This window comes from Paramormyrops kingsleyae, chromosome 18 (genome assembly GCF_048594095.1).
Source record: "Paramormyrops kingsleyae isolate MSU_618 chromosome 18, PKINGS_0.4, whole genome shotgun sequence".
NCBI lineage: Eukaryota > Metazoa > Chordata > Actinopteri > Osteoglossiformes > Mormyridae > Paramormyrops > Paramormyrops kingsleyae.
The window spans coordinates 3,991,409-4,003,357 of NC_132814.1; the positions used below are offsets into that span (position 1 = coordinate 3,991,409).

General features: G+C 39.1%; 1 long non-coding RNA gene and 1 other non-coding gene across 2 annotated transcripts; one reads left to right on the top strand and one right to left on the bottom strand.

Annotated features, from left to right (window-relative positions):
* The first annotated feature begins 2,966 nt into the window (after positions 1–2,966).
* LOC140579755 (uncharacterized) lies at positions 2,967–5,341 on the top strand. Its single transcript, XR_011983624.1, has 3 exons — positions 2,967–3,143; positions 3,597–3,874; positions 4,805–5,341. It is a non-coding gene; the product is annotated as an uncharacterized lncRNA (long non-coding RNA).
* On the bottom strand, positions 3,448–3,521 carry trnat-agu (transfer RNA threonine (anticodon AGU)). Its single transcript has one exon. It is a non-coding gene; the product is annotated as a tRNA-Thr (tRNA).
* Positions 5,342–11,949: the final 6,608 nt, after the last annotated feature.

The following is an 11,949-nucleotide window of genomic DNA, read 5'->3' on the forward strand; positions in this document are numbered from 1 at the left end:
GAATTGTACTGGATAAATTTTTTTTTGTAATTGTAGCTGAAGTCTTGTGGTGATCTATTTTCCCCTTAGAGCCTCTGACGCTATTTTAGGTTCATTACAATCTGTTTCTGATTTTCCTGCATGTCATATGGTTGCCATATGGTTACTACTGTCAAACAAGAATTTAAAAAATCATAATAATAATAAAGAAAACAATAATAATGTTTATTCCGTCACAGCTTATCCTATTTTTTTGCATTCACAGTAAGGTAAAATGAATAAACGAACGGGACTGTAAACTTAATGACAGAAGTCATATATGTAACCAAGGTACAATTCAATAAAATACGTAAAGGAAACGTACTGTACGTATACAGGGTACAGGTATTCAATCAATTAAAAATTACGTAAAGACGTACAAAAATAATAAGTTGTAAAAATACTATGTGTGCGCTAACCACGAAAAAGAAAGAACAAAAACACATACACACATTAGAAATATTTAATATAAAACAGTAGAATGAAATTTTTGCGGATCTGTGAATTCACGAAGCGCGAATGCACGAGGTCTGACTGTATTGACATAACTGGTATGCATTTGCCGTATAATTGTTAACATACACGGTAATTTCTTGTTGCAAGATATAAAGGTTAGAAGGCGCGATAATTTCTTATCGTAACAGCGCAAATGCATTTAAAACACCTTGACCTTGAACCTCGGTTTTATTTACTTTTTAAAAGCTTCTGCAAGTCGCCATTTCCACAGTTCCCCACATGTGCACTGTTCTGTTCTTTTTGAACATTTCACTACTTCTCGTGTGAAGCAGATGCGAGCTAGGTAGTTAGCAGACAGAGACCCTGTGGTAGTGAAATGTTTGTATTATAAACGAATTGACAAATTAACTTAAAAGTCCCAGGTGTTAAACAGTTATGTACTCTATATATTTCCTCATAATTTTATTGTCCAATGGCGATCTCACTTCACTGAACGGGGGATTTGAACCAGCACCCTTCCAGTCACTGTATCTAAACACACTAAGTCACACCCCCAATTAGGTCACATATTATCATTTTTGGTCACATAATCCAATATAGTGTCTTTATTTTATATAAATACCAAGGGAGCATTAAAAACATGGTACAGGCATATAACTGTAAGGAGGAACTTTGGACACATTAACTTGCATTTAAATGGCACTTCAATGTCGAAAATAAATAAATTACAAGATTGGCAATTTGCCCAGAGAAGATCATGGTACGCTTTGGATTGCAGCTAAAAGGCACATAAATGTGCGAAATAAATAAACAGCAAACTTGTTGATTCAATTAAATAATTCTTAAGTTAATAAATAACAACATCGAGATGTGCATTTCACAGAGATCTATACATGGTGCTTGGTTGCCAGGAGAATGAATTCGCGGACCAGCTTCTCCATGTAGCGACCCAGGTCCCGAAGGATCACATAGCCTTGCAGCCGACTGGACCACAGCTGCTGCGTGGGGAGCAGAAGGGAGGAGCTAGATGTCTCCAATGGGGTGGAGTCAAGGGCAGGACTGGGGGTGGAGTCAAGGGCAGGACTGGGGGTGGAGTCAAGGGCAGGACTGGGGGTGGGCCCAGAGACGGAGGTGCCGTTTAACCTGTGCAGCTGCAAGGAGGATGGAGAGAAGTGTCATAGCACTGTGACGTAAATTAGACGCACTGCTTCGGTAAGAACTGTCTCAACCGACTGTTATGCAACAGATTAAGTCCTATTGACTTAAGGTTTCATTGCCGTGTTTTTTTACTTAGTTTTTTTTCTTGTTCCATAGTGAGCTTGGTTCTAATGCAGGTGTAGGGAACTTGATCCGTGGAGAACCGGTGCAGGTTTTTAGGATGACCCCTTAATCAACCAATAACAGTGGGTCCCCAGGACTGGAGTTGTGAAGCACTGCATTATTATTGGCTGACTGAGAGATCACCCCAAAGATCCACACCCACAGCGGCTCTCCATGGATCAGGTTCCCTACCCCTGTTCTAGTGACTAGCTGGAGTGCTAATTCAGTGTGAAAAATACATGTCAGATTAATAGTGTTATATTTCAGTTCTCAGGCATGTTCTCTGGCAGTGTGATATTTATTTTCTTGGACATGTATATCTGGACGTGCATGTATATCAGCCTGTCTACCTTTATGTGTAGTCATGGACCTACCTGGGCACTGACATGCTGAATGAGGTCACGCAGGTCCATCTGCACGCTGAGTATGGCCTTCTCAATGGAAGGTGCGTGTCGGCCCTGCAGGAAACGGTCCTTCCCCACCCTCTGTCTCTGATGCTCTGCCTCCAGCTGCCTCCTCTTGATGTCTAGGTGAGTCCAGAAGTTGTGCAGGTTGCGCAAGGTCTGGCTCAGACGGTCCCTATCCTGTTACGATGCATGTGCACACATAGACACACCTCAGTCAGTGGTTCTGTGTCTCGGTTCAGTCCTTGGCGACCCCCAGACAATCCAAGGTTAGCTGGGAGGGAGCAAAAACGTGGACCGTCTGGGGGGTCCCCGAGGACCAGTTTGAGAAACACAGTTCAATGAAAAAAAAACAAATGCCCCATAACATATACAAATATACATATCCTGTGTGATGCATTCATACAGACCTATCAAATCTGAATGAAATGCCTTTATTGTCATTGTACAGGTAACAAGAGCAACAACATTTTAATCTCTGCAGATTCCATTTGCACTCCAATTAGACACATTCAGATGAGAGTGATATTATATTTATGGTGCCTGGGTACCATTGGTAATTTTGACCGTGGGACTTGCTTAAAGCTCAGCTGTGATATCATTACTCCACCAACCACAGGATTTGAACTAGCATCTCAGTTCACACTACACCATTTTAGCCCTGATTTTCTGCTGGCCTACAGTTTTTGGAGAACGCCGACAAAACTCCCAGGTCAGGGGCAAATCGGTGTTTGATCGGCGCTGGTAAATCGGCGTTTGATTGCTATGTGTACTATGTATTGCTATGTGTAAACTGCTCAAGGATGCTGACTGACGGAGTCACCGATGCGTCACAGACGCCCGCCAGATATTTGCCGCACAAAATATCAGCGAGTCCAAATCCTGTCGGTGTGAAAGTATCGCGGCTGGCAAGGAGCTACAGCCAATAAGAGGGCAAGACACGAGGTGAGTTAAAACCTGAGGCAGGAGCTTAGAAAGATATTAAAAAGGTGTTAAGAAGCGTAAAAAGTTCGGTTTAGAAACTTGCACACACACACACTCACACGCCTATATATCCAGACCGTTAAAGACCAAACGTAAGGGATACTGTTTCCTTTAAGTTCTTTAAATACAATTAAGGCTTAATTTGCTGCGCATTTGCAAATGTGTCTTATTTAATTACAGTGTTTTAACAGTCTGTGGTGTGTTGACAATAGAATTGGGGTTTCATAGGGTCATTCTCACATGCAATTTAAGGACATAATGCATAAGGCACTGCTGGGATTTGAACCCAGGATCTCCTGTTTACTAGACAGGTGCTTTAACCATCTAAGCCACAGTACCATATTAAATGGCGCAGTTTCACATACACACTGGCCTTCACACATGCCTGCATGTTTTAACATTATCTCTCATCAGACGCACCTCCATTGCCTGCCAGTTGGAGAACTCCGTGCTGATGGAGGGAAGAGTGGGCAGCATCAGGTCACGGTCCTCAAAGTGTCTGTCACCCAGCTGCTCTTTATTCTGTAAAGACACACATGTACACATTGTTATGCAAGCCAGTCTTCCAGTGTGAGACCATGTGCTTTCATTCATGCTTGAACAGGTACAGTCAGACCTCAGACATTTGCGGGGTTAGGTTCCAGAACCCGTGGCGAATGAGGAGGATTTGCGGATGTTTGGTCACTAAAATGGTAAAATGTGTTTATTTCTATAGTGTAAACCCTAATATGACCCACGTCATGCTCCCAAAACACTTTATTTTCATTTAAAAGTTATCTTAATACATTAGGCTTACCTTTAAAAACAAAACAAAACAAAACAAATGTTTGATGTAAAAATAGAGTACAGTATCGCCTAAACAAATATTTGTCACACTAGCACATTTACAGTACAGTATACTAATGTTACCCCTACTAATTCATAGAACACGGCATTGGCTGCCGTTTTCTTTTGCATTCACAGTAAGGTAAAATGAGTAAACAAACGGGACTGTAAACTTATTGACAGAAGTCATATACGTAACCAAGGTACAATCCAATAAAATACGTAAAGGAAACATGTACTGTACGTACAGGGTACAGGTACTCAATCAATTAAAAATTACGTAAAGACAGAAAAAATAAGTTGTAAAAATACTATGTGTGCTCTAACCACGAAAAAGAGAGAGAACAAAAACACATACACACATTAGAAATATTTAATAGAAAACAGTAGAATTCAATTTTCGCGAATCTGTTAATTCACGAAGCGCGAATGCACGAGGTCTAACTATATTGACATAACTGGTATGCATTTGCCATATAATTGTTAACATACACGGTAATTTCTTGTTGCGAGATAGAAAGGTTAGAACATGCATAAGATCATTTCTTATCGTAACAGCGCAAATGCATATAAAACACCTTGACATTGAACTGCAGTTTTATTTACTTTTTAAAAGCTTCTGCAAGCCGCCATTTCCACAGTTCCCCACATGTGCACTGTTCTGTTCTTTTTGAACATTTCACTACTTCTCGTGTGAAGCAGATGCGAGCTAGGTAGTTAGCAGACAGAGACCCTGTGGTAATGAAATGTTTGTATTATAAACGAATTGACAAAATATCTTTTTTGTTTATTTTTAGACATTTTGAATGGGGGGCTGAAAGAGTGGTTCGACCAGGGCACCATGCCTCCTAGAAAACTGCCGCATTATGCATCCATTTTAGCATTGTTAATTTTACAGCTATACATTTCAACTTCCTGTCACTGTGAATTTAGTACTACAACTGACTTGTGCAGTATAATAATCATGTGCAATACCACCCATTATAGTTTATGTCCCTTCACTGTTACAAATTGTGCTGTCTATTTATCGTCCTGTCTATTATTGTTTGTATTGTTTTTTGATTCTGTTACTGCACTTTGTAGTGTCTTATGTTTGGGTAAATCCTGCCAACTGCCTTGTGCAACTGCACAAATCATACGAAGTTTACATCTCTGCACTATTTATCTCTGCACTATTTATTCACTGCCTGTTTGCACCTTGCATGCCCTGTTACTGTGATGTTAAGTGTAATATATGTTACTATATATTGCACCGGGTCCATGGAGAAACGTTTCATCACTCTTTGTACATGTATGAAGCTGCTGATGACAATAAAGTAACATTGAACCTTGAACTCTGAAACTCTTAGCTTAGGTGTGCGCGTGTGTGCAGAACAGTGAGGGGTAGGATACAGTGGGGAGACTTACGTATTGCTGCAGAAGGGCCCGAACCCGAAGGCGAATCCTTCTTGTAAAAGCTATAGTGTTTTTGAAGGAAGGCGCCCCTTGCTGGTCTGATAGGGAATGACTGCACAGGGTCAGCAGTATAATTGTAGTCAAGACTTGGTACTCGAAAGCCATCCTGGGAAAAGGAAAGAGAGCCAATGAGATAAAGATGACCAGGTGGCAGGGAAGAAGATCAATGGAAGTGGGAGGATACTGGAAAGACTGGTTTGGTTATATGTTTCAAAACAGTTGCTGTAAACTACAGCTGGCTAAGGATTTCTTTCTAGTCCAATACTGATATTAAAATTTTAAATATCTGCCGATACTGATACCAATTCAGCATATTCCCCATTAATCAACTACAAAGCATTAAATGGGAACTTTATATCAATTAACACAACAAACTATCTGAATTTAGTGTTGTAGTGCGATAGTGAGTTTGCTAAGAACAGGAAAATATAAATGATATTTATATTATTAATGGTAATTTTGCCCAAACAAAAGGTACGCGAAGAAATCCAGGCCAACATGATTTACACAACTTTTACAAAAAAGAACATAAATATTTTTATAGTGCCAATTGTGCATTCTATTGCCAAATCAAATAAAGAAATCAAGCATAAAAATAGCACTGTATAACTCAACTAACCATTTCCAGTCAAAAAGTACGAATATGTCTCCAGTACAAAGTTTACAAAGGAGCACATTATATAATTTTATAATTTTACATATGCAAGGGCCCCTGTAAAGTGTTGGGCCCCCAGAATCTGCTAGGGATTCCATGCCCCTACCACGCTCCTTGTCATATTATAACTATAATAGTAACAATTAAACTTAATGATAAAATTTTAAAGATAGCATTTAAAATTAGGATAAGCTGTGACGGAATAAACATTATTATTATTGTTATTATTATCTTTATTATTATTCTGATTATTTTCATTCTTGTTTGACAGTAGTACTCTGGCACTGATATAACATGCAGTTAAGGAAAATCAGAAGCATATTGACATACCTCTTATCCCGTTTGGCTCCCAGTCGTGTGAACTTCAGTCTGATTGTGAAGCACACTGTGGATGCAGCTCCATAAATCTGATGCATATTTATAAAGACCATTTACTTTCATTTCATTCTGTGTATTTATGTATTTCCTGCTTAAATTATGGTCTTCTTCGGAAACCCCCGTGACCACAGGTAATTTCAAAGAATGATTTTGGTTAGAATACCCGTTATGACTGATAATGTATCTGGGTGATACAATACCAACCAAATCATGGGCTCTTAAGTGTCAACAGTGTGGATTGGCAAAAGCTGACATCTCATCACCCAAGACCATTACTTCAGGCTGGGTGCTAATGCTGATGTATCTCATTGCAACATCTCGTCCAATAGGAACAAACTATGAGCATGTTGAGCCTTGATTGATGCTAAAATGAAATTTGTCATCTGGTGTAGCTAAAATACAATAAACTAGCTCTTAAAAATAGGGCAGCAATGGGCTCTTGACAGTGGAACATTGAGTCAAGGGTCAAGCAGCGGGGAGAACCTATTGTTTTCCACCTTTATTCATCAGCAGACCTAGTATATGTATCATGAAAGCAATGGTTAAGAAGTCAATTCAGTGGTTGCACATTTGCAGCACCTTGGGTTTGAAGCAGCTGTGTAAAGGTTTTTTCGAATGTTTTGGTTTTATTGTGAACTCTGGGGTCCTTTCTGGGGGCCATAAACCCAGGCAGTGCTGCGGCCTTACAGATGGGGAGCTGCTCATTTGCTGGTTAGACCATCAAGGCTGTTTGAGGTGGGCCTAATCAGCCAAGGTGTTACAGGTCGCACCCCTGCTTCTTATTGTAACTGACAGCTCTGACGCTAAAAGATCTACACAACTTTCTTTTTCCAGTCTGTACTTATTGTCAATCGTCTCGATTCTCCCAACTTATGACTTAGCTTCCTTTCAGAAACCCCCCCGTTAACGTACACCCACACCCACACATGTACGCCCACACACACACGCGGGGGCGCACAAACACCCATGCATTAATTTAATGCAAGGGAGAAAATGTGAAAGCCACAGGGGTAACGACAGAGGAAACCCCAGTCGGAATCCCATGTCCTGTTGCTGCCTGGAGGGTAATTCTTGTGAACAAAGTTCCTGCAGGAGTTTCTTTAACCTCTGAGATGCTAGGCTAGGACAGATTGTAATGTATCAGATGCAAGCTTTTCATGCTATTATTTCCTTATTTGTATGAAGCCACTTGACAGCCGATGCTGTACTTTTTCTGTTCTACTGATTTCTCTGTAGCTAGTCCCACCATAGCAACACAAAGTGTGGAGCAGTTCCTCTGCTTCTGCCTACTTTTGCACACTGCACTTTTTTGCAAATTGTCTTTTTTATTTGTACAGTGGTACCTTGAGAACTCGAACTTAATCCATTCAGAACTCCGGATCGAATCCTAAAAACTTTGAGTTCTGATCCGGTTTTCCCCATAAGAAATAATGGAAAACCAATTAATTGGTTCCTGACCCAAAAAAATTACACCGAAATATGTTTTTTTAGCATTTAAACACAAAATGAACTGGATAAAACAAGACGAGCATGTACTGTACTAAATACATCTAAGCACATTTATCAAAACAGTAATTTTTAAAGTAAGAAAATAAATGTATCCAAACAATGTGTCCTGCCCCAATCGTCCGCTCCTTCTGTGTGCCACGCCCCCTCATTAACCCCGTGTGGAGTCCCCGTGTGATCAGCTGTTTCTGGTTGTTGTCATTAATCCTCTGTATTTAGTCCGCATTTCAGTTTGTTTCCCCAGTCTGGTCATTGTATTGTCCGTCTGCGTTTTGCCTGCCTTACCTGTAATTCCCAGTATTCCCCGATACCCTGACATCTGCGCCTTTGTCTCTGTTTCATTCGACAATATTATTATAATTAAATGTATTAAGTAATATTAAAATAATTAATAAGAAATCTTTATTTTTAAATGTATTTTATTATATAATAATAATTACTGTTACTGTCTATCATTGTCTAAATGTATTTTTACTATCTAAATATATGTATTCAGCTAGTGTAAACATGACCAATGCTATCACAGCAAATGCGAGGCTGAGACTGAAGTTTTACCCTTTGTTGCCGCTGAGAGACGTGTGCCGTGACTCATTTCCCCGCGCATACAAGTTATTTTAGGTCTGTGTTCACGGTTTGACTTCTGAGATTCAGATCGAGTTCTAGGTAATTTTTTTTTCAAACTGGTTGGTTTGACTTTTAAGAAATTCGAGTTATAATGAGTTTGAGAACTGAGGTACCACTGTATATTGTGTCTTTTTTGGCTTATCCCTCATCCATCCATCCATCCATCCATCCATCCAATGTTTAACATTATTTATTTGTGCTTATTTGACAACTTGGTTCTAGTCAGTACGTTATCCTTTTCCAAACTAAAATCTATATGTTTATATTTATGTTTGTATTTATTAGTATTGTTTATATTTATTAGTTATTAATTATTTTTCTTAATTTATATTCTATGTTATCAGTGAAGTATGTACCAATACTGCTAAAACACAGTCTTTGTATTGCCTGGCCATTAAAGCGAATTCTGATTGTGATCCATCCATCAATCAACTAACTGTTTTTACATACCAAAGTGATGTCACCCATTTGAAAATATCAGCTGGTTAAATGGTATGAGGCTTCTAACTGACAATGTGTTAACCACTAGCTGGTTTAATTCTAAGGAAACCAACGACACCACTTTGCCTATTTTCAACCAAAAGCCACAGACCAAGAGTGCAAGAATTGACACTCAGCAGATTCGAACCATGATCTCCTAGATGGAAATGAATACTTTCCAGAATATTGTGACCAAGCTTTCACAATCTGGGTCGTTGCAAAGTGTTTTATGCTTTTCAAATGAGTTCCGCTAAAAGCATAGGGGATCTGAAGAATGCTGTAGGACATTTTATAAGAGGCACAATGTCACAGTGGGCTTACGTTCATAGTGGGGTAACGCAGGGTTCAATTTTAGGACCACTATTGTTCCTAATTTACATAAATGATATAGACACCAATATATACAGTAAACTGGTGAAATTTGCAGATGACACCAAGGTGGGTGGTGTAGCAGATACTGAACTAGCAGCTCAGCAGCTACAGTGGGATCTTGATTTAATTAGTGACTGGGCCGATACCTGGCAGATAAAATTTAACATAGACAAATGTAAGGTACTCCATGTAGGGAGCAGAAATATAAAGTACAGGTATTTTATGGGACCTACAGAAATAAAGGTAGCTGATTATGAGAAAGACCTTGGTGTGTATGTTGATGCTTCCATGTCTCATTCTCGCCAGTGCGTGGAAGCAATAAAAAAGGCCAATAAGATGTTGGGGTATATCTCCAGCATAGCTGTCAAGTCTCCCGTTTTGGCCGGGAAACTACCGTATTTTACCCCTCTTTCCTGCTGTCCTCCCATATTAGTATTTTCCTGTAAATCTCCCGCATTATAATATCATAAAAAAAAATTCCTCTGCCTCTCCAAACTGAACTGTCAGTAGCCTCGCGAGAACTGCCACCTGCAGTAGTCTTCAGGTCATTCACAACATTAACCAGGTCATAAATGCGTAGGTTAAAATGGCAATGCTGTGTGCTAAAAACAACGTTACTTTCACCTTCTGTGACGACGTATAATAAGTCATTAGTGAATGCCAGAGAGCCACATGAGTGAACATGAGAATATGTGTGTGTGAACAATGAACGTGTGTGTGTGTCTGTGCGTGCAGTATATATGCATATATATTTATGTAAACGTATGCACATCTATATTATCATCATGTACTTACACCATATTGTGCACTCTGGTATTTATCAGCTGTACATTTATACTCACAGTTGTTTCTTTATACATCTATATTTGACTTAAGGTCTGTATATTTTGTCTATTTGTATTTAGTTTTATTTTTCTTATTTTAGTATTTTAGTCTGTACATTTGTATATCTGTATATTTGTACATTTCATATTGTTCATCTTTGTTGTTGCACCATAAGTAGCAAGTCAGATTCCTTTCATATGTGAATGTATTTGAGATTCTAATTCTAGTGTGTCTGTCCCTATGACCAAGTTTAATTGGTTTTTATTTCCTTTCTAAAAGCTTCCATAAACAGCCATTTCCACAGTTCCTCACATGTGCAGTTCTTCGTAGGGGTTCCCCGCATACAGTTTCATATTTATAACCTAAAATTATATTTTTCAGTCTAATTTTGAGAAATATTCAGCTCGCTTGCTTGCAGTGGCATTGTCCAGGCACTGCATTTTCACTGTGAAACAGAGGGTTCAGAGCGTCCCTGGGAGAGGATTTCTCCGACCACAGCTTCTTTTTCTCTCGGTATTACATTCTGCAAAGTACCTCTCACATTGCCTTATTTGGCCAGCCTTCACTTTCTGTTTTGCACTGTCAGACAGCGGTTCCACATTAGGGGAACTGGACCTGAATATCTTCAAGAAACTCTCAACTGCGGGAATAGTGAAGGTGGCAACTGCGAAAGCCATTTTTCATAAAAGTGTCTGCAAATAGGTACAGGCAGGTAAAAATTTTTAAATTGCCCAAGTTAGATTCAATAAGTCAGAATGCTTAATTCTGATGCCAAATAAAGATATATTTTAAGTCATTATCTTGAATGGATTTTGAGATATGGCTGTTGGGGTGCCCCCTGACCTGATGAGTGGGGATCTGACTTTCATTTCCATGATGGGTTTCTGTGGTTAATTGTGGGATTTCACTATGACTCCCTTAAAAAATTGGTGTTAAAGCTTTATTTTGGTACCTAGTTTGTTGGGATTTTTGAAGGTTTCTATGAGCAAATTGAGTGAAATTAACCAATATTTTGGCTGAAAGAAGCTGAAAAAAACATTTGCATTTCTGATTGTGGATTTAGAAAGAAATGATGAACAAGACGAGATCACTGATAACGTTTTCTGGAAATATTTCTAAGCCCATTTAGTGATTTCCATTGCAGAATCATGCCTATTTGTGAGGCAGTGCTGCCTAAAGGCCAGAAAATCATGTGTATCCAGAATACTTGTCCCTTACACACAGAGATTTCTCCAGATTCTCTAAATCTTTTGATTATATTATGTACTGTAGATGATGATATTTTCGACCTCTTTGCAATTTTACACCGAGGAACTTTTTTCCTGAAATTGGCCACTGTTTGTCGATGCAGTATTAGGGGGATTGGTGATCCTCTGTCCATCTTTACTTCTGAAAGACACTGCAACTCTAAGACGCTCTTTTTATACCCAGTCATGTTACTGACCTGTTGCCAATTGACCTAATTATGTGCAAATTGTTCCTGCAGCTGTTGGGTTTCTGTACCACTAACTTTTCCAGCCTCCTATTGCCCCTGTCCCAACTTTTTTGAGACGTGTTGCTGCCATGAAATTCAAAATGAGCCAATATTTTTCACTAAATAGCAAAATGTCTCACTTAAAACATTTTACATTCTTTATATGTTCTGTT